Genomic DNA, 21417 nt, shown 5'->3' with positions numbered 1-21417 from the left:
ACTGTGGTGTTGGAGAAGACTCTTGAGAGTCCCTTGGACTGCAAGGAGATCCAACCAGTCCATCCTAAAGGAGATCAGTCCTGGGTGTTCATTGGAAGGACTGATGCTGAAGCTGAAACTCCAGTACCTTGGCCACCTCATGTGAAGAGTTGACTCATTGGAGAAGACCCTGATGCTGGGAGGGATTGGGGGCAGGAGGAGAAGGGGGTGACAGAGGATGAGATGGCTGGATGGCATCACCGACTCGATGGACATGAGTTTAAGTAAACTCTGGAAGTTGGTGATGGACTGGGAGGCCTGGCGTGCTGAGATTCATGGGGTCACAAAGAGTCGGACATGACTGAGCAACTGAACTGAACTGAACTGATCATGCCTCTCCAAAACTGCAGATGTGGACTAGAAAGTGAACTCAAGTTAGAGTCAGGAGAAAAATAGTCTGTTTGGGCTCTGCCCCTAATTTTGTGGGCATGGTGATTTCCTTGGTTCTGATTTCTTCATCTTCAAATTGTCATTGGGTTGAATGGTGTTTGAGCATCTTATGAATTTCTGTTCTGATCTATAATTCTATGGGCCTCTCATCTCTGCCTTGGTTGCTCTCACAACTTTTGCTCTCAGACAATTTTTAGTCTGCAGATTTTACTGTTTTTCAATTCAAGAATTTCAGGGTCTCTGAGTCAGTGTCACTCTAATGTCATTTGAGTGACAATTTTAATTCTAACAAATGTCATTCTGATGACAATTAGGGAATTGCCACCTATAACAAACACTGTTTTTCTCTGCTCATGTTCTCTACCCCCATCCTACAGCTTCTGCTTGCCTTGCAGGCTGGATTTCAGACGTCAACCATTGGGCTGTTGGAATTGCTTCACCAATCTTCACACAGAATTAGAAGGCTCTGTTAGATCATATCCCTGGCATAGCCAATGACCTACGCGGGGAGTAGGAATCTTAGATTGTTTGCCTGTGTGCATAACTTCTTTTGAGATGTAATTTCCATTCCAGAGCTCTCCAATGGGATTAAGCTGAGACTGGGATTTTGCCTGAAAGTGAGTTTGTTTGTTTAACCAAAAGAAAAAAATCCACACTTTCATTTATTTACTTTTCAGTTAGTTTAAATCCTTGAATGGTACCACATTGCACAGATACTATGCCCAGTGGCCCTAATAGGACAGTTGCTTTGGAATTTGGTCCACACCATGCCACTCTTTCCGTGAGCCTGAGTTATCTTTCCCCAGATTACTCTGGCTTTTTAAGATTTTCCACCAGTAGTTACTGCATTCTTCCTTGCTTTGTGCACACAAGCACATCTCTTGCTTAGATAGAGGTCAGTTTCATCTCGAGCACACACACCTTCAGTTTTCAGAAGCGCTGAGTGCTCCCTCTGGTTCCATAGACCCTGCTCGTAGCCAGCAAAATTCGCCTTGGACCACAACCTTCTATATGTCCTTTTAGAAACCCTGTTCCCAGCAGGCCTCCACAGGATCCAAGATGGCTGAAAGACTAAAATGATCTATTGATTGACCTCTTTCCCTTCTCTGTCTTCCTTCATCCACCTAAGTTCTCCTGAGGGTGTTTCCTTAATAAATCGCTTGCATCTGGATCCCTGTCTCAGGATCTGCTTTTGTGGAATTTGTCCTAAGGTGTCATCTTCTGTAATAATTTTGATGTTTTATCAAGCTTCTCAACATGTCAGGCTCACTAGCGTCATGCTGACTTTCCCATCCTTATTTCTCACCTCTCTTTCAAGCTTCCCCAGTGTTTCATCCTGAGCTAACTGTTATTTGTTCAAGTTTCTGTTCTTCCATCTATTCATATGTTCTTCTCATTGCCCCATCCACTCACCCTTTAAGACTCATCTAAAATATGACCAGTGCTGGAGAACTTCCACAAGTTCTCTTCCTTCCTTCCTTCCAATTCCAGGAAGAGTTTCTTGCTTCCTTCATAAAAATAAAAATAAAAACAGCTCAAACATAATTCTTTAAAATATACAATAAAGTGATTAGAAGCCTGACCTCAGCAGAGGAAATGATGGGCAAGTTTAAATAACTTTCCAAGGCTCCAGCTTATTTACCGATGAGGAAGATACGATCCTATTTTCTTTACAAGTGAATATAAGGTGCTTGGCAGAGTATGTGAAACATAGTATGTGCTAAATTTATCATCGATGAGAGAACTGTATTTGTTTCTCTGAAACCTAATTGGATTTCAAAGTTGTAAATACTAAATCTTGTTTATCTCTGTATAACAAATGGACAGTGTCTGGCATGGTAGATACCCAATAAATAGTTGATGAATAAATAAATGATATGCAGGCATTGAGTACTGAGGCCAGTTCCTCTTATTTTTCTGTTTTAGAATATAGCTCTTCTACACACATACAACCAAGAAACAAACTCTGGAAATCTGCTTCAAAATTCAAACAGGAGAATGTAAAAGTAAACATTCTGGTATATGTGATATTTTCATTCTCTTTATCTTTTATTCTCTATCTTACTTTCACTCTCAAACTGTGAAAGTTTTCCCTTTTTTATTTGAAAAAAAATGATCCATTTTTGGATGGATTTTTGGATCATATATGATCCAACATATATGAATACAAGGTCTTTTTCAAGCTCACTAATATTTATTAGTAAGTGTGTGTTCTCCTTCATTCATTCTCTTCCTCTCTCTCCTCTTCCTTCCCTCCTTCTTCTCATTTCTCCCTCTGTGTTTCAGAAATCTAGAGATGAGATGTGACTTAATATTCTACTTTCTCCCTTTTTATTTTTGATGACTTTTGAAAACCTGTGACCCTGAAAACCTTAACTGCTCAAAATGAGATTCTTCATTTTCAAAAGATGCTAGAAAAAGCATTATTTTAATATATGGACTTCATCAAAATAGCTCTTCCCTGGGACTTTGTCTGTAGAGATTTCAGAAGAGAGTTTTCCATTTAGTGAGTTATTCTAATGTTCTCGGAAGTGAAGTGAAAGTCGTTCAGTTGTGTCCGACTCTTTGCTACCCCACGGACTATACAGTCCATGGAATTCTCCAGGCCAGAATAGTGGAATGGGTAGCCTTTCCCTTCTCCAGGAGATCTTCCCAACCCAGGGATCACATCCAGGTCTCCCAAATTGTAGGTGGATTCTTTACCAGCTGAGCCACAAGGGAACCCCAAGAATATTGGAGTGGGCAGCCCATCCCTTCTCTAGTGGATCTTCACAACCCAAGAATTGAACCAGGGTCTCCTGCATTGCAGGCAGATTCTTTACCAACTGAGCTATCAGGGAAGCTTGGAAGTTTTCTTTAAAAAGTTTTTAGATTCTCAAAGAGTTTGGGGAAAGTTTCTAGTACTGAAAATTACTAGAAGATGATTGCAGTATATAAGGAGATTAACTCATGAAATCATAGCCCTGTTTGTCCCTATTTAATGTGTAGAATTATTCAGTAATATCTGTAATGATGTAGATGATGGTGGCAGATATATGCTACATTTTCCTATAGCAGTCACTGTAGCTGAAGATGATTTTTCTCTTCCTAATCCCTGTGGTGTTTCATGTTTGTCATTTGCACCCTGATGTAATTCTATTTGTGTCTTTATTCCTTCATAAGATCATAAGGTTTCACCAAAGTCTAACACTAAATCAAGGGTACAGTAGGAGTTTTAAAATATTGGCTGAATGATTGAAAATGACTGGGAGGCACCTTGTAAATTTATTGATAAATCAGTGAAATACTCTGGACAGCACAGCTTTCATCATTATAAGATAACATATAGATTCATGTGACTCACACAAGCATATTGATCATATTAATGACCAAGAGCATTGAGCTTCCCTTCTCTAAATATATTCAATTTTTGTCTTCCAAAGAATTTAAAACCTGTAACCAATTTTCTTCACATACTCACATCTCCATGAAATCAGACAATGGAAACAAGAGAGAACACAAGACACATCTAAACGCAGCTCGTGTCTACAGTTCTCTCCCGACTGAGGGAACAAAACCAGCTCTGACTGTAATACTCTACACAAGTGAATGAAACTTCACCCTTCAGTCAGGTCCTTAGGGGAATATACTCATTTCCTTTCTTCTCATTTCCTAATTAGAATCTCTTGTCCAGTCACTCTGCCGCCAGAATTCCGTGTCTGACTCAGTATGAGGTGTCTAGTTACGCTTTTTGCATCTACATATTAATTTCCTCTGGGCATCTGGCTGATATTACAGAGAACATTCCCTGCTAGTCCATTCCCCTGTAGAGCCTGAAATCAATTTTATGACAATCCCAAACCACTCTACCTTCTATGGTTCCTCGATTCTATTCACCGGGGTAGCAGTAAAATTAATCTTAAGGTAAAGATACTTTACTAGATTGAAGATTCTTCTTTTCGGTGGTTTGACTATGTCAGTGAAATTTAGAGTAATTTAAGGTTCTGTAGGATTCAGTAAACATCTTACTTTCACACAGTGAATAGTTTCCTCCCTGTATAAAGATTAGTTTTATAAAATTTTCAGTAGAAGATACCTAAGTTTTACCAATTCATTTTAAAAATCAGGAACTAGAATGGCCAAGATGGTGTAGTAGGAAGACTCTGGGCTCACTTTCTTGAGCGGGCAGTTCAAAAGAAAAACTACAGAGCAACTATTGATGAGAAAACTAGCAGAAAATGTCTACAACTGAAGACATGAAAAACCACAATGAGATGGGTAGGAAGTACAGAGATGGGATATAATTAAGACCCACACCCCCCCCCCCCAAAGAGTGGCCACAAACAAAAGGATAATTACAAGTCAGAGGTTCTGACTTGAAATGGGTTTAAGTCACACATTAGGCTCCCCAGCCTGGGGTTTCTGCACTGAGATGATGAGCCCCCAGAATGTTTGGCTCTGAAGGTCAGTGAGGTTTTCTTTTGGGAGAGCCAGAGGACCAGAGGAAATAGACTCCACACTTAAAGAGTGTACACAAAGTCTCACCTCCCATGGACCTAGGGCAGAAGCAGTCATCTGAAAGGAGCCTGGTCAGACCCACCTTCTGACATTCCCCTAGCCCTCCTTGGAGGTCACACAGCTCTGGAGGGAAGGTCCTGACTGCAGGTTCCCACTCAAGACTCGACATCTACGTCTCTGTAAGGTGTTTTTCTTTGTTTGTCCTTGTTTTTGTTTTTTCTGGTGTAGAAGCCATTTCGGCTAATGGATCAAACTTCAATTAACCAAGAATAGGAAGAGGCAGACAAACTTTCCTTTTTCTTCCCCTCTTGGGGGAACAATTATAAAGTATATTTTATCAAGTATCCCAGAACATCTCAACAGGGTTTAATCCCAGTTGCACAAGAAAGCAGCTCAACAATCAGTGTTCCCATTACTGACTTTCTTCTTTCCTTGTCTCACTTCTCTACTTTGTTGAGAATCTGAGATCACACACCAAATAAGGTGCCTCCACTTACAATGCTTGTCTTAGTGTTTGTTTTAGGTCACTCTTCAAATCAAGGCACTTTTTAAGGGGATATTGTCTTAATATAATAGAATATATATTTAATGATCATTCTTTTTTATTACTTTTTACTAAACTATATTTTGAAGCATAAAGCTACCAATCAAACTTTCTTCACTGTACAGTCTAAAAATATTCAATAGACCATGCCCCTCAAAGAACCATTTTATAAACACTTAATTTTAAATGACCATTTTTTAAAGATGGAAGCACTGGTTAAACATAAATCCATCCCCCTACTAGAAGCATGAGGGGATTTTTCTCATGCTTCTGAGAATCTGAGATGATGGGAATCTGGTAGGGCTCCTGACGATAAAACTCATGAGTGTTCTATACTTCCCCACTCACCATGACTGGGTCCCCCTGGAGTTTTTAACTCTTAGGCCTGTCCCCACTAAACCAACTCATCAATTAAAATTGTGGGTTTTCTGTCCCAGTTCTGGTTCTTACAAAGACTTTTGCTTATAATTTTTGTTATAATTAATTATAACTTAATTATCTGGTAAGTTGTGATTCACTGTATCTGCCTGTCCATTTCCAATTTTGGGGGCAGTGGTTTATCCTCATGATCTCAATTTTCTGACAGAGCTAAGAATTGTTGATTTTCAGTTTGTTCAGCTTTTTACTTATTGTTATAATGGAGTGATCACTTCTAAGCTCCATGCATGCTGGGCCAGAAACCAAAAATGCACTTATTTTTTTTTTCCTTAATGAGTTGTGTTTCTTTTAGGAGTTTGATGAGCTGCTCCTTTCTCTCCCCTGCATCTTTATTTCTGTTTTTCAACTCTAAATTTTCTTAGCCAAAGCCGTCTTTACTGTTCTGATTAAAAGTGGCTTCTTTCACTGTTTTCTTCCTGTGATTATGGTTATTAACCTTCTCTACCCCAAGTCCATTGGGCCTAAAACTCATTATTACATCTCAAATGTTCTTTTTACCCTACTTATAAAGAAAGCTGTCACAGTGACTCAGTCATTAGGAATTCTTTCTTTATACAGTGGCACACCACATAATCATTTCAAACACTTACAGGGCATATGTGGCAATTATAGGATGCAAAAAGCAGTGAGTGAATTGTGATGGCCATTTAAGGCTTTTTTGAAGACTTTTCTCTGTTCATCAGAAGAAGAAATAAAACCCAAGTAGAGGTGCCATGTTATCTGCAATTTGTAGCTTTGTACTGGATAGCATGAACAAGGGACTTCCCAGGTGGCACTAGTGGTGAAGAGTCTGCCTGAAAATTCAGGAGACAAAAGAGATGCAGGTTCAATCCCTGGGTCAGGAAAATCCCACATAGGAAATGCAACCCATTCCAGTACTCTTGCCTGGAAGATTTCATGGACAGAGGAGCCTGATGGGCAACAGTCCATGGGGTTGTAAAGAGCTGGACATGACTAAGCAACTGAACTCACACACACACTGGATACTATAAGTACTCTGGATTCCTAAGGAACAGTCGGACTGATTACGGAATTTCAATTTCCCATACTTTGGCTTTCATATCAATATATGAATAGATAAAATATATTTTCATCTTGCCCCATCCTAGACATTTTTACAGACTTGTCAGCTTTGAGCAATCAGATTACAGTAAATTCAGGGTTATCCCACTAGGCCAGGGAATAATCTTGTCTAGTTAATCATGTTACCTTATTAATTGAGACACACAGATTTTCAAATAATTAAGAAATATGTCTCACACAGGTTCTGTGTTAAATGCAATCTAATTTTCTTTGATGATTCAGAGGGCATTTTTACCCTTATGTCACTTAATCATCATTATTAGGAAAATCATTTGCCAGTTAGTTAAGCAGGATTTCCAGTCAATAATATGCAGATTAAACAGTTGTTAGAACCTAATACACCAAGCTCCATTCTTTCAGAAGTTTTTCATATTCTCTACTATTTAAATCAAAGATCACATTTCTAAAGTTATATGTCTTCCTCCCATGATCTCCCCAGATGACACAGATTTCTTCAAAGTTGTCTTTTCTTCTGTAAACCAAGGGCCAGGAATAATGTCTAACACATATTAACAGCTCAAAAAGTATGTGTTGAATGGCAGAATGAATGATTATGTTCATAAAATATGTTCTGTGGCATCCTCCGTACTCAAGGGAGAACCATTAACTCGACCTGAGGCTTTCAGTTTTGCATGCTGCCATTCCTGCTGAACCATCCAGAGGATTCTTAGAAAATAACCGTTGCTCATTTTCTTCAGACTGTTTAAGGAAGAAACCTCAGAAATGGTATAGAATTACTACGTTGTCTCTCTATAAAGGCCCCTCATGTCAATTTATGAATATCATCTCAATATCAAATATTATCTCTTATAAGTAGTCCTTTCTGCCGGCCAATGCCAATAACGGTAGCCCTTGCAGAAGCAATGCTGATCACGTGATATCTCCCACCTGTCCTCAGGAGGCTCTTCCACTCAATAGTCAGAGCCACCTCAGAGAAGCCTGAATTCCATTTCTTAAACATTTATTTACCCAACTGTACTGGGTTTTAGTTGTGGCATGCAGTGTCTTTAGTTGCAGCATGTGGGGTCAAACTCTGGCTCCCTGTCTGATAGCACCAAAGTCTTATCCACTGGACTACCAGCAAAGTCCCCGGAATCCATTTAACAGGGAAAAGTCTGTTTGTTCTTTCACTCTTCCAGCAGAAGAGGGTTTAGATTCCAAGCCCCAAGCAGGTAAGAACAATGGCTTATATTCTTCCTAAGGTGGATTTCTGAGAGTAGATTTGAGACAGATGAAGGTAAGCAGATTCACAAAGACCTCTGAAGCCAGAGACTAGATCTTAGGCCTGGGGGCCTAAGAGTCAGGAGAGGATGAGAGAAAGCAAAACAAATGCAGCCTTATCTACCCATCTGGGGGTAATTTGAATATACAATAGCTTTTACACAGAGTTGAAAGTTTGTTCTTTAAACCTTTGGTTACCACCTGCTTCCAAACTGTCTTACAAAATGGAAGATGCTTTTTCCAAAGGAAAAGATGCTTTTGTTTTCAAATTTTACATTCTCACTTGGAAAAAGTAGAAGGACTAAGAAAAATTTCTATTAAATTCATGAATGTACTGCATAACTCATACTTTGCATCTCTTAACTTTTTTGTCTGAGATTCCTTTTCATCCTTATCTATTGATCACAGTCTGCACATATTAAGCAAGACAAAGTGTACCTCTGGTATTTCCATAAGTGCCTCTATTTTCCATTCTTTCTCAAACTTTGCACCCTAACTTTCATCACGTTTGTTTTAAACATGATGATTACACCCAATCTAGTTTCAAAAAGCTGTGACCATTTCAGCCTGTGAGTCTCAAATAGTAACAACTCACTAAGTCACACGTAACATTTTCCTCTTGCACTGAATATTCATTCCCTATGTCCATGCTTTCTTAGAATTTTACCTTAAAAACATAACAAATAGTCGATTTTATGCATCAATTTTGATTTTTTTAAAGTACTGTCCATTGCTCCACTCTTGCAGCAAAATAAAGTTTAAATGCAAGGCCCAGGTAAGGGAGAGCAATGCCTGAAGTTTCAAATAAGTAAAATCAGAAGTGAAAGAGAGAACATTACAACCTATGCTACAGAAATAAAAAGAACTATAAGAAAATGCTCCGAACTCTTAAAACTCAACATGCAAGAGGCTTCACAAATAAGTGAAGCACATAGGATCTCCTTTATGGCAGAAAGCAAAGAGGAACTGAAGAACCATTTGATGAAGTTGAAAGAGGAGGGTGAAAAATTTGGCTTAAAACTAAATATTAAAAAAATATTAAAAAAAAAAACTAAGATCATGGCATCTGGCCCCAGTGCTTCACGGTAAATAGAAGGGGAAAGGTGGAAATAGCGACGGATTTCTTCTTCCTGGGCTCTAAAATCACTGCGGATGGTGACTGCAGTTGTGAAATCAGAAAATCTCTTCTTAGCAGGAAGGCTATGACAAACCTAGACAGTATGTTGAAAAGCAGAGACTACTCTGTCAACAAAGATTCATATCGTCCAGGCTATGGTCTTGCCAGTGGTCAGGTACAGTTGCGAGACCTGGACTATAACGAAGACAGAATGCAGAAGAACTGATACCTTCTAACTGTGGTGCTGGAGAAGACTCCTGAGAGTCCCTTGGACAGCAAGGAGATCAAACTAGTCAATCTTAAAGGAAATTAACCCTGAATACTCCTTGGAAGGACTTAAGCTGAAGCTGAAGCTGAAGCTCCAGTATCTTGGTCACTTGAGGTGAATAGTCAACTCGTTAGAAAAGACCCTGATGCTGAGAAAGATTAAGGGCAGAGGAGAAGAGGGCACCGGGGGTGAGATGGATGGATGGCATCATCGATGCAATGGACATGAACTTAGGAGATGGGGAGGGACAGGTAGGCCTGCTGTGCTGCAGTCCATGTGGTTGCAAAACAAAAACAACCTCAACATAATAAAGAGACATTTATGAAAAGTCCACAGATAACATCACACTTAATATGAAAGACTGAAAGCCTTTCCTCAAGATCAGGAACAAGGCAAGAAAGGCCACTTCTGTCACTTCCATTCAACATGTTATTAGAAGTTCTAGCCAGAGAAATTGCACAAGAAAAAGAAATAAAATTAACCAATCAAAAAGAAAGAGGTAAAATTACTCTGTTCATATACAACATGACAAGAAGAAAATTCTCCATATTCAATATAACAAAGACGAAAAGACAGAGAACTTTTCAAACTAATCATCAAATTCAGCAAAGATGCAGGAAAGCAGGTTGAAAAATCATTACAAAAAATTAGTGTGTCCTATACATAAACAATCTGAAAAGGAAATTAAGTCAACAACTCCATTTACGATAGATTCAGGTACTATTATAAAAGACACGGGAATAAAACTGGCCAAGGAAAACTATCCTTAAAACTACAAAACATGGCTTAAAGTAATTCCAGAAGGCACAGATATGGAAATAAATCTTGTGTTCATGGATTAAGATTCCACATCATTAACATGTCTGTGCTACCCAATGGGACCTACAAACTCAGAGCAATCCCTGTTAAAAGCCCAAGAGCAACTTGTACACAAATTGAAAACTTTATCTTAAAATTTATATGGAATCTCAGGGGACACCAAATAATTAAAACAAGTTTGGAAAAGAAAAACAAAATCAAGGAACTCACTTTTCCTGATTTCACAACATTGAAAAGTTTCAGTAATCAAAATTGTGCTGTTAGTTTCTCAGTCAAGTCTGACTCTCTGCAACCCCATGGACTGCAGCACACCAGTCTTCCAGTCCTTCACCATCTCCTAGAGCTTGCTCAAACACATGTCCATTGAGGCAGTGATGCCATCCAACCATCTCATCCTCTCCCCTTCCCTTCTCCTCCTGCCCTCAATCTTTCCTAGCATCAGGGTGTTTTCCAGTGAGTCAGTTCTTTGCATCAGGTGGCCAAAGTATGGGAGTTTCAGGTTCAGCATCAGTCATTCCAAAGAATATTCAGGATGGATTTCCATTAAGATTGACTGGTTTGATCTCCCTGAAGTCCAAGGGACTCTCAAAGTTCTTCTCCAACACCACAATTCAAAAGCATCAATTCTTCGATACTAAACCTGCTTAATGGTACAACCCTCAAGTCCATACATGACTGCTGGAAAAACCATTATTTGACTATATGGATCATTGTTGGCGAAGTAATGCCTCTGCTTTTAATACACTGTCTATGATTGTCATAGTTTTTCTTGCAAGGAGTAAACGTCTTTCAATTTCATGGTTGCAGGCATCATCTGCAGTGATTTTGGAGCACCCCAAAATAAAGTTTGTCACTATTTCCAAAGCTTCACCAGCTATTTGCCATGAAGTGATGGGACAAGATGCCATGATCTTAGTTTTCTGAATGTTGAGCTTTAAGCCAGCTTTTTCACTCTCCTCTTTCACTTTCATCAAGAGGCTCTTTAGTTCTTCTTCACTTTCTGCCATTAGGGTGGTGTCATCTGCATATCTGAGGTTATTGCTATTTCTCCTGGCAATCTTGATTCATTCAGCCTGGCATTTCTCATGATGTACTCTGCATGTAAGTTGAATAAACAGGGTGACAATATATAGCCTTGACTCCTTTCCTGATTTGGAACCAGTCTGTTCTTCCATGTCCAGTTCTAACTGTTGCTTCTTGACTTGCATATAGATATCTCAGGAGGCAGGTAAGGTGGCCTGGTATTCCCATCTCTTTTAGAATTTTCCACAGCTTGTTGTGACCCACACAGTCAAAGGTTTTGGCATAGTCAATAAAGTAGAAGTAGATGTTTTTCTCCAATTCTCTTTCTTTTCTGATGATCCAGTGGATGTTGGTAATTTGATCTCTGGTTCCTCTGCCTGTTCTAAATCCTGCCTGAACATCTGGAATTTCACAGTTCATGTACTGTTGAAGCCTGGCTTGGAGAATTTTCAGCATTACTTTGCTAGCATGTGAAATGAGTGCAATTGTGAAGTAGTATGAACATTCTTTGGCATTGCCTTTCTTTGGGATTGGAACTAATACTGATCTTTTCCTGTCCTGTGGCCACTGCTGAGTTTTCCAAATTTGCTGGCATATTGGGTGCAGCACTTTCACAGCATTATCTTTTAGGATTTGAAATAGTTTAGCTGGAATTTCATCACCTCCACCAGCATTGTTCATAGTGATGGTATCTCTAATTTTCTTGAAGAGAACTCTAGTCTTTTCCATTCTATCATTTTCTCCTATTTCTTTGCATTGATCACTTAGGAAGGCTTTCTTATCTCTCCTTGCTATTCTTTGGAACTCTGCATTCACATGGATATATCTTTCCTTTTCTCCTTTGCCTTTTGCTTGTCTTCTTTTCTCAGCTATTTATAAGTGGTGTTAGCATAAAGATAGAAAAATTGACCAATGAGAGCATGAAGAAAAAACACCCTCATGTATATAATCAAATGGAGAAAGAGTAGTCTCTCAAATAGTGTTGGGAAAACAGGATGTCCACATGCAAAAAAAATTAAGTTGAAATTTTATCTTTCAATGTGTACAGGAATTACCTCCAAGTGAATTAAAAACACAAATATAGGACACAAAGCTATTAAACTCCTAGGGGGGAAAAAAACTTGGAAAAGCTTCATGACACTCAAGTTAGTGAAGATTTCTTACATCTGACACCACCAAAATAACAGGCTTACAAAAGAAAAGCCAGAAAGATGGGATTATATTAAATGAAAAACTTTTATGCATCAAAATACACAATCAATAGAGGAAAAAGTAAACCTACAGAATGGGAGAAAATATTCTTAATTACATATCTGATAAGGGGTTAACATAGAGAATATATAAAGAACTCTTACAATTCAACAAGGAAAAAGATTAAATAACCTGATTACAAAATGGGCAAATAACTTAAATAGACATTTTTCCAAATATGGTATGTAAGTGGTCATAGTCAACAAGCATATGAAAAGATGCTCAACATTATTAATCATCCGGGAAATGTAAACCAAACTATAATGTGACACCACCTCATAGCCATTCAGATTACTATTACTGAAAAGAAAAGCCGATAATAACAGTTGTTGGCAAGAATATGAGAAAGCAGAATCCTTGTGACCGTTTGTAGAATTGTAAAATGGTGCAATCTCTTTGGAAAACAGTACAGATATTCCTCAGAAAATCAAAAATAGAAGTACTGTGTAATCTAGCAATCTTACTTTAGGCTATACATCCAAAAGATTTTTAAATGAGTTTTCAAAGAGATACTTGCCCACTCATGTCCATAGCAGCATGATTTACAATAGCCAGGAGGAAGAAGCAACACAAATGTCCATCAATGGATGAATAGAAAAAGTACATTTGGCATACAATGAATGAAAAAGTATATTTTGTATGCAATGAACTTTTATTCAGTCTTATGAAAAGAAGGAAACCAGGTTACATACTCAATATGAATGAACTGAGAACATTTTACTAAGTGAAACAAGTTAGCCACAAAAGTACAAATACTACATGATTCCACTAGTATGAGATATCTAAAGCATTCAAATGCATAGAAACAAGGAAGCAGATTTTTTTTTTATTACCAAAAATGACAAAAGTGGAATTGTTGTTCACTGGGTATAGAGTTCCACATTTGCAAGATAAAAAACTTCTGTAGAGCTGTTTCACAGCACTGTTTATAAAATTAATGCCAAAGAACTCACTGGCAAGCCATTCAATATCACAGTAATCCAAGTCTATGCCCCAACCAGTAATGCTGAAGAAGCTGAAGTTGAATGGTTTTATGAAGACCTACAAGAACTTCTAGAACAAAACCCAACAAAGATGTCCTTTCCATCATAGGGGACTGGGATGAAAAAGTAGGAAATCAAGAGATACCTGAAGTAACAGGCAAATTTGGGCTTGGAGTGGAGTACAAAATGAGGCAGGGCAAAGGCTAACAGAGTTTTGCCAGGAGAGTGCACTGGTCATAGCAAACAACTTCTTCCAATAACACAAGAGAAGACTCTACACATGGACATCACCAGACGGTCAATACCAAAATCAGATTGATTATGTTCCTTGCAGCCAAAGATTGAGAAGCTCTATACAGTCAGCAAAAGCAAGACCAGGAACTGACTGTGGCTCAGATCATGAACTCCTTATTGCAAATTTCAGATTTAAATTGAAGAAAGCAGGGAAAACCACTAGACCATTCAGGTATGACCTAGATCAAATCCCTTACAATTATACAGCGGAAGTGACAAATCAATTCAAAGGATTAGATCTGATGGACAGAGTGCCTGAAGAACTATGAACAGAGGTTCGTGACATTGTACGGGAAGCAGTGATCAAGACCATTCCCAAGAAAAAGAAATTCAAAAAGGCAAAATGGTTGCCTGAGAAGGCCTTACAAATAGCTGAGAGAAGAAGAGAAGCTAAAGGCAAAGGAGAAAAGGAAAGATAAACCCATTGATAAACCCAAAGATAAACTCCCATGAATGCAGAGTTCCAGAGAAAAGCAAGGAGAGATAAGAAAGCCTTCTCAGTGATCAATGCAAAAAAATAGAGGAAAACAATAGAAGGGAAAGACTAGAGATCTCTTCAAGAAAATTAGTGATACCAAGAGAACATTTCATGCAAAGATGGGCTTAATAAAGGACAGAAACAGTATGGACCTAACAGAAGCAGAAGATATTAAGAAGAGGTGGCAAGAATACACAGAAGAACTATACAAAAAAGATCTTCATGACCCAGATAATAATGATGGTGTGATCACTTACCTAGAGCCAGACATCCTGGAATGCGAAGTTAAGTGGGCCTTAGGAAGCATCACAGGTGGAGGTGACGGGATTCCAGTTGAGTTACTTCAAATCCTAAAAGATGATGCTGTGAAAGTGTTGCACTCAATATGCCAGCAAATTTGGAAAACTCAGCAGTGGCCACAGGACTGGAAAAGGTCAGTTTCCATTCCAATCCTAAAGAAAAGCAATGCCAAAGAATGATCAAACTACTGCACAATTGCACTCATCTCACACACTAGCAAAGTAATGCTGAAAATTCTCCAAGCCAGGCTTCAACAGTACATGAACCATGAACTTCCAGATGTTCAAGCTGGATTTAGAACAGGCAGAGGAACCAGAGATCAAATTACCAACATCTGCTGGATCATCAGAAAAGCAAGAGAATTGGAGAAAAACATTTACTTCTGCTTTATTGACTATGCCAAAGCCTTTGACTGTGTGGATCACAATAAACTGTGGACAGTTTTCAAGAGATGGGAATACCAGACCACCTGACCTGCCTCTTGAGATATCTGTATCCTGGTCAAGAAGCAACAGTTAGAAGCAGACATGGAAAAACAGACTGGTTCCAAATGGAAAAGGAGTATGTCAAGGGTGTATATTGTCACCCTGCTTATTCAACTTATATGCAGAGTACATCATGCAAAATGCCTGGCTGGATGGAGCACAAGCTGGAATCAAGATTGCCGGGAGAAATATCAATAACCTCAGATATGCAGATGATACCACATTTATGGCAGAAAGCAAATAGGAACTAAAGAGCTTCTTGATGAAAGTGAAAGAGGAGAGTGAAAAAGTTGGCTTAAAACTCAACATTCAAATAATTAAGATCATGGCATCTTGTCCCATCACTTCATGGTAAATAGATGGGGAAACAAGGGAAATAGTGAGAGGCTTTATTTTCTGGGGCTCCAAAACCACTGCCAATGGTGACTGCAGCCATGAAAGTTAGATGCTTGCTCCTTGGAAGAAAATCTATGGCCAACCTAGATAGCATATTAAAAAGCAGAGACACTAGTTGACAAAGGTCCATTTGCCAAAGCTGTGGTTTTACTTGTAGTCATGTATGGATGTGAGAGTTGGATTATAAAGAAAGCTTAGTGCCAAAGAACTGATGCTTTGAACTGTGGTGTTGGATAAGTCTCTTGAGAGTCTCTTGGACTGCAAGGAGATCAGACCAGTCAATCCTAGAGGAAATCAGTCCTGAATATTTATTGGAAGGACAGAGGCCAAAGCTGAAACTGCAATACTTTGGCCACCTGATGTGAAGCACTGACTCATTGGAAAAGACTGTGATGCTGGGAAAGATTGAAGGCAGAAGGAGAAGAGGACAACAGAAGATGAGATGGTTGGATAGCATTACTGACTCGATGGACATGAGTCACAGCAAGCCCCAGGAGTTGGTGATGGACAGGGAAGCCTGTTGTGCTGCAGTCCATGGGGTTGCAAAGAATCAGACATGACTGAGCGACTGAAATAAACTGATCTGAACGCTAGATTTAAAAATGACTAAGATGATAAATTTTACATTATATGTTTTTACCACAATAAAAATATTGCACTAAATATTATTTGTCTTTATTATTGAGCTTTTACTGGCATCCACTTAAATTTTGCACTTTAGATGAGGGCCTTATCCTAGTCCCAATTCTTTACTCCCCTACTAACCAAACATTATAACAGAAGTGGTGGGGAGGAAATTGAAATAAAAATATTCTGGTGGTGCATGTATGCATGTCTAGTCATGTGTGACTCTTTGCAGCCCCATGGGCTGTAACCTGCCAGGATCCTCTGTCCATGAGTTTCTCCAGGCAAGAATACTTCTGGAGTGGATTGCCATTTCCTTCTCCAGGGGATCTTCCCAACCCAGGATCCAACCAGTGTCTCCTGCAACTCCTGTCTTAGGAGGCAAATTCTTTTACCACTGAGCTACCTGGATAGCTCATATCTTAGGGGTGAAACAGGCTAAATTTCTCCAAATTCCTTTCATTTCTCTATATATCAAGAAACACGCATATCTGGTCCTTAATAAGAAAGATACCAGGAAAGATACAAACTCCACTGAATACTTCAAAGATCCTGATATCATGTCCTGATCCCAAAACCATTCAAACAGTAGAGGAATCCTATTATTCATTCAGCACCACACACAGTCTCCCCAAATGGCCAGAGACCTCAGATGATCTGAAAAAATGTCCAAACTGATTTGTGAAATGACTAGTAATGCAATTCATAGAAATTGTAGCTTACAGCCCAGATATTATAGATATTCGAACACACAATTCTGAAACAGCTAATTTCTCTATAAGAAGCATACTCTCTACAAAAACAAAACAATCAGAATGCAAAAGAATGGGGAAGATAATTAGTATTTAATAAGACTTGTTCCACTTCAGTGAAAAGAAGTAAAGTTAATAAACCTAAAAGTAGGTTAATCTTCTATTTTATCCCATAAGCCTGCCATTTTTAAAGTCTTTACTGTATTCCAAAATGCACTCAGAAATGTCCATCAACAAGATATTTTGGAGTATTTGTTCAAACACATTCAAGAGGTATTTGAACACTCTCTCTTATGAACACCTAGGATACAGCTGTGGGGGAAAAAAGCAACAAAAATACTCCAATTTCTTGAATAAGAAAACACACTAGAAATCTTACTTTCTCTCCTGATTTTCACACATTGAAGAGAGATTTGGGAAACTTGAAAAGGGAATGAAATCCTGCATTTCTAAATCAAATGTCCCCAAATTGTTTACTGCAGACCTCAATTTTACTGTGGTCAGCCCCCGCCAAGCTTCATTCTTTGTGGCCTTCAGCCATCTTTACTATGTCAAGCTGTCTAGCAGCAGTAACCTAGAAGTAGTTTTTGTTTGTTTGTTTGGGCTTTTTGTTGCTGTTGTTTGATTTTGGGGGTTAGATGGACAGGGAGGCCTGGCGTGCTGTGATTCATGGGGTCGCAAAGAGTCGGACACGACTGAGCGACTGAACTGAACTGAAAGGCTTTTAAAATTTTTATTTTATGTTGGTGTATAGTTGATTGACAATGTTATGTTAGTTCCAAGTGCAATTGGAACTAGTGACTCAGGTACACATAAACATGTATGCATTCTTTTTCAAATTCTTTCCCATTTAGGTTATTACATAGCATTGAGCAGGGTTCTCTGTGTTATAAGTAGGTCCTTGTTGGATATCTATTTTAAATATATCAGTGTGAGCATGTCAATCCCAAACTCCCTAATTATCTCTCCCCCCACTTCCTCCCAGTAACTGAAGTTTGTTCTCTAAGTCTGTGAGGCTGCTTCTGTTTTGTAAATAAGTTCATTTGTATCATTTTTAAACCATTTTTCAAAAGTGATATTATATTTGTCATTTTCTGATTTAATTCATTTAGTACGATAATCTCCAGGTCTACCCATGTTGCTACAAATGACATTATTTTAGTCTTTTTAATGGCTGAGTAATATTCCATTGTATATATGTACCATATCTTCTTTATCCATTCATTTGTTTTTTTAATCCATTCATTCATTGATAGACATTTAGGTTCCTTACATGTCTTGGCTATTGCAATGAGCACTGGGGTGCATGCATCCTTTTGAAAAATGTTTTTCTCTGGATATATGCCCGGTAGTGAGATGGCTGGATCATATGGTAGTTCTATTTGTAGTTTCTTCAAGAACCTTCATACGACTCTTCATAGTGGCTGTACCAGTTTACATTCCCACCAAAAGTGCAGGAGGATTCTCTTTTCTCTGTGTCCTCTCCAGCAGGTATTGTTTCTGGACATTTTGATGATGGTCATTCTGACTGGCATGAGGTGGTATCTCATTCTAATTTTGATCTGTATTCACCTAGGAGTGCTAGAGTTTAGTTGCTCAGTCAATTCTGACTCTGCAACCCCACGGCCTGTAGCCTGCCAGGCTCCTCTATTCATGGGATTTTCCAGGCAATAATACTGGAGTGGGTTGGCATTTCCTTCTCCAGGGGATCTTTCTGACCCAGGAATTGAACCTGAGTCTCTTGCATTGTAGACAGATTCTTTACCAGCTGAGCCACCAAGGAAGACTCTACCTAGAGTAACTTTGCAAATGATTTGTTGACATAGAGCTGCCAAGAGAAACCAGTAAGGGAGAGCAGGAAGTGGGATGGAGCAGGGGAAAGGAGCTGATAAGAATGTGGTCTCAGCTGAAGTGTAGACACAGCATGAGCCTATGGGGAGCTCTGGAGTGTGAATTTTGCCTCTCATAGCAGTGTGGTCTGACTCGAAGCCAAGGGGTAGGCTTGAACATTCCAACATCATTCAGCCATCAGCCATGGTTCCCACTGACTTACGGTGGGTGGGTTCTGGACACTAGGGGAGAAGCATTAGGTATCTTCACAGTTGAGGCTCTCGTCAGCTAAGGACCACTGGAGGGTGGATGCCCAAGTCCAGGAAAGGAAATCTAGGCCTGACAGTAACAGCAACTACTCTGGCATAAAAAGTCCAAGTTTTTCAGCGAAGCAGCACAAAGTGACAGAGTTTGGAAAGCTAAAGGATGAAAATATTCCTTCTCCTACAGGAATGTTCTGAAGTGTTTCTCAGTGACGCCCAAGGCCTCCTCCAGACAACCATGTTATCTTTGATATGTGGCCTGTCCCCATCCATTCTCATATCCCAAGAAATCTGGAGCACAATTATTCAGTGGGTAGTAGAGAAAGCTCTCCAGGAATTGTGTTAGGCCCAACTTTAGAGATCTGATCCAACAGATTTCAGACATTTGCATCCAAGAACTTTCACCTGAAATCCTGTGGAAATTCAATGTAAAGATCCCATGAAAGGGGACTCTCCTTGGTTGGAGGGTGGAGGATGGAAATCAAACCCTCACAGATTACGGTGGATCCCATTTTTCCCTGGTGGCTCAGTGGTAAAGAATTCAGCTGCCAGTGCAGGAGACACAGGTTTGATCCCTGGGTCAGGAAGATCCTCTGGAGAAGGAAATGGCAACCCACTCCAGTATTCTTGCTTGGGAAATCTCATGGACAGAGGAACCTGGCAGGCTACAGTCCATGGGGCCGCAAAGGGTTAGACACAATTGAGCAATTAAACAGTAACATCACTGGACTACAAGGAATGCACTTCTCTTCAACTATTAGCATGTGCCTTTGTCTCCAACTATTAGTTTCTACGTCAGATTCCAAAGAAGCAAGTCTCATGGTGGGGTTCTTGCAAGTGATATGTTAAGAAACCTGTAAGGGGAGGGGGAGAAGAATAAGCTGAGGAAAGAACTAGAAAACAAACAAGAACAAGGAATGATCTAGCCAACTTAGCTACTGTGTAGCAGCATTCCTGAGAGGTCCAGACACTCACCCACAGCCGGCAGCTCCCCAGTCATGGACCAGGTCTTGAAGGTGGGTGCGTGTTGTGTGTGTGCTAAGTCGTTTCAGTCGTACCTGACTCTTTGCAACCTATGGACTGTAGCCTGCCCTGCTCCTCAGTCCACGGGATTCTCCAGGCAAGAATACTGGAGTGGGTGGCCATGCCCTCCTCGAGATCTTCCTGACCCAGGGATCGAAGCCATGTCTCTTAGGTCTCCTGCACTGGCAGGCGGGTTCATTACCACTAGCACCACCTTGAAGGTGGGCAAGCTCATACCTATTCCAGAGCTATTCTCCTGGAGTCTGTTTTGGAATAGGCTCCCTAGAAGCTGATCCTGAAAAGAAGAGTATTTTGCAAGTGTATTATTGAGAAGATGATCTCAGAAGAAAAAAAAAAAAAACTTCTAAGAAAGTAAGGGAAACGGAGCAGAGGGAGAAGCCGAGCAAGGGTATGGTCTCCTCTGGTGTCTGGCTTAAAGTTGAGTCCTTGGGGAAGCTTGAAGGGAAACAGAGTTATGCTAAATTGAGTGTAGGGGCCAGGATTTTGTCCCGCAGCATCAAGCCGCCGTGGGCTTGGGGCTGTAAGGACGTCACAGCTTCCCCGGCATTTGCTGAGAGCGCTGCCTGTGGATCAAGGGCAGAGCTCTGAGTAGGAAGCAGCTGTGAGTCATTAGCTTTCCACTTTCACAGCCGCTGGCGCAGGGGCTGAACAACGGGGCACGGTCAGGCCCTGGTAACTTCTCCGCAAATCTGCACGGGCCGCCTTGAGGTTTCAGTGACTGAATGTGACTATCAGCGTGGTAAGAGCCTAAACCCCGAGGAGCCTCTGGAAAAGGCGCAATCACAGCTCCCGCCCACAGCTTCCATTTGGTCTTCTGGGTTTTTGGTTTTGTTTTTTTTTTTTTGTTTTTATCCCCCAGAGTGTTAAGTTTTATCAAACATTTTGTTTTTTAAATATGCTTCTACTTAAGTCATTCCTAAAGAAGCCAACTTTGGAATCCAAAAGGAAGTTGCCAAAAATATAGATAAACCTCTATGTTCATAGAGGAGATTGGAGGCTTCCGATCGGCTGCTCATTTTCAAGCTCAGTGGTGGGTCTGAGCGGGGGAGAGCCCCCCCACCCAGCACAGCGCTGCCCTCAACACCCCAGTCCTTCCTCCTCCAGTCTGGAGTCATCATTCCCTGGATGTGTTACTTGGAGTATCATTCCCTGGGTGTGTTACTATGGCTACCCTCTTCTGAATAGTCTGTGTGGGTTTTAAATAGCTTTCCAATCAGCTGTGGGTTTTTTGCATTTTGTTGTGTTTTTCAGCCCCCACCAGTCTTTTTTTCTTGGTTC

The 21417-nt window shown here is 39.9% G+C and overlaps 1 pseudogene; it reads right to left on the bottom strand.

The window, feature by feature from the left end:
- Window positions 1-1111: 1111 nt before the first annotated feature.
- Window positions 1112-21417, bottom strand: part of LOC122681782 — a 107372-nt pseudogene continuing 87066 nt past the window's right edge.

Source organism: Cervus elaphus, chromosome 23 (genome assembly GCF_910594005.1).
Source record: "Cervus elaphus chromosome 23, mCerEla1.1, whole genome shotgun sequence".
NCBI lineage: Eukaryota > Metazoa > Chordata > Mammalia > Artiodactyla > Cervidae > Cervus > Cervus elaphus.
The sequence above is the reverse complement of the archived record's forward strand: the minus strand, read 5'-3'. Positions and strand labels throughout refer to the sequence as shown.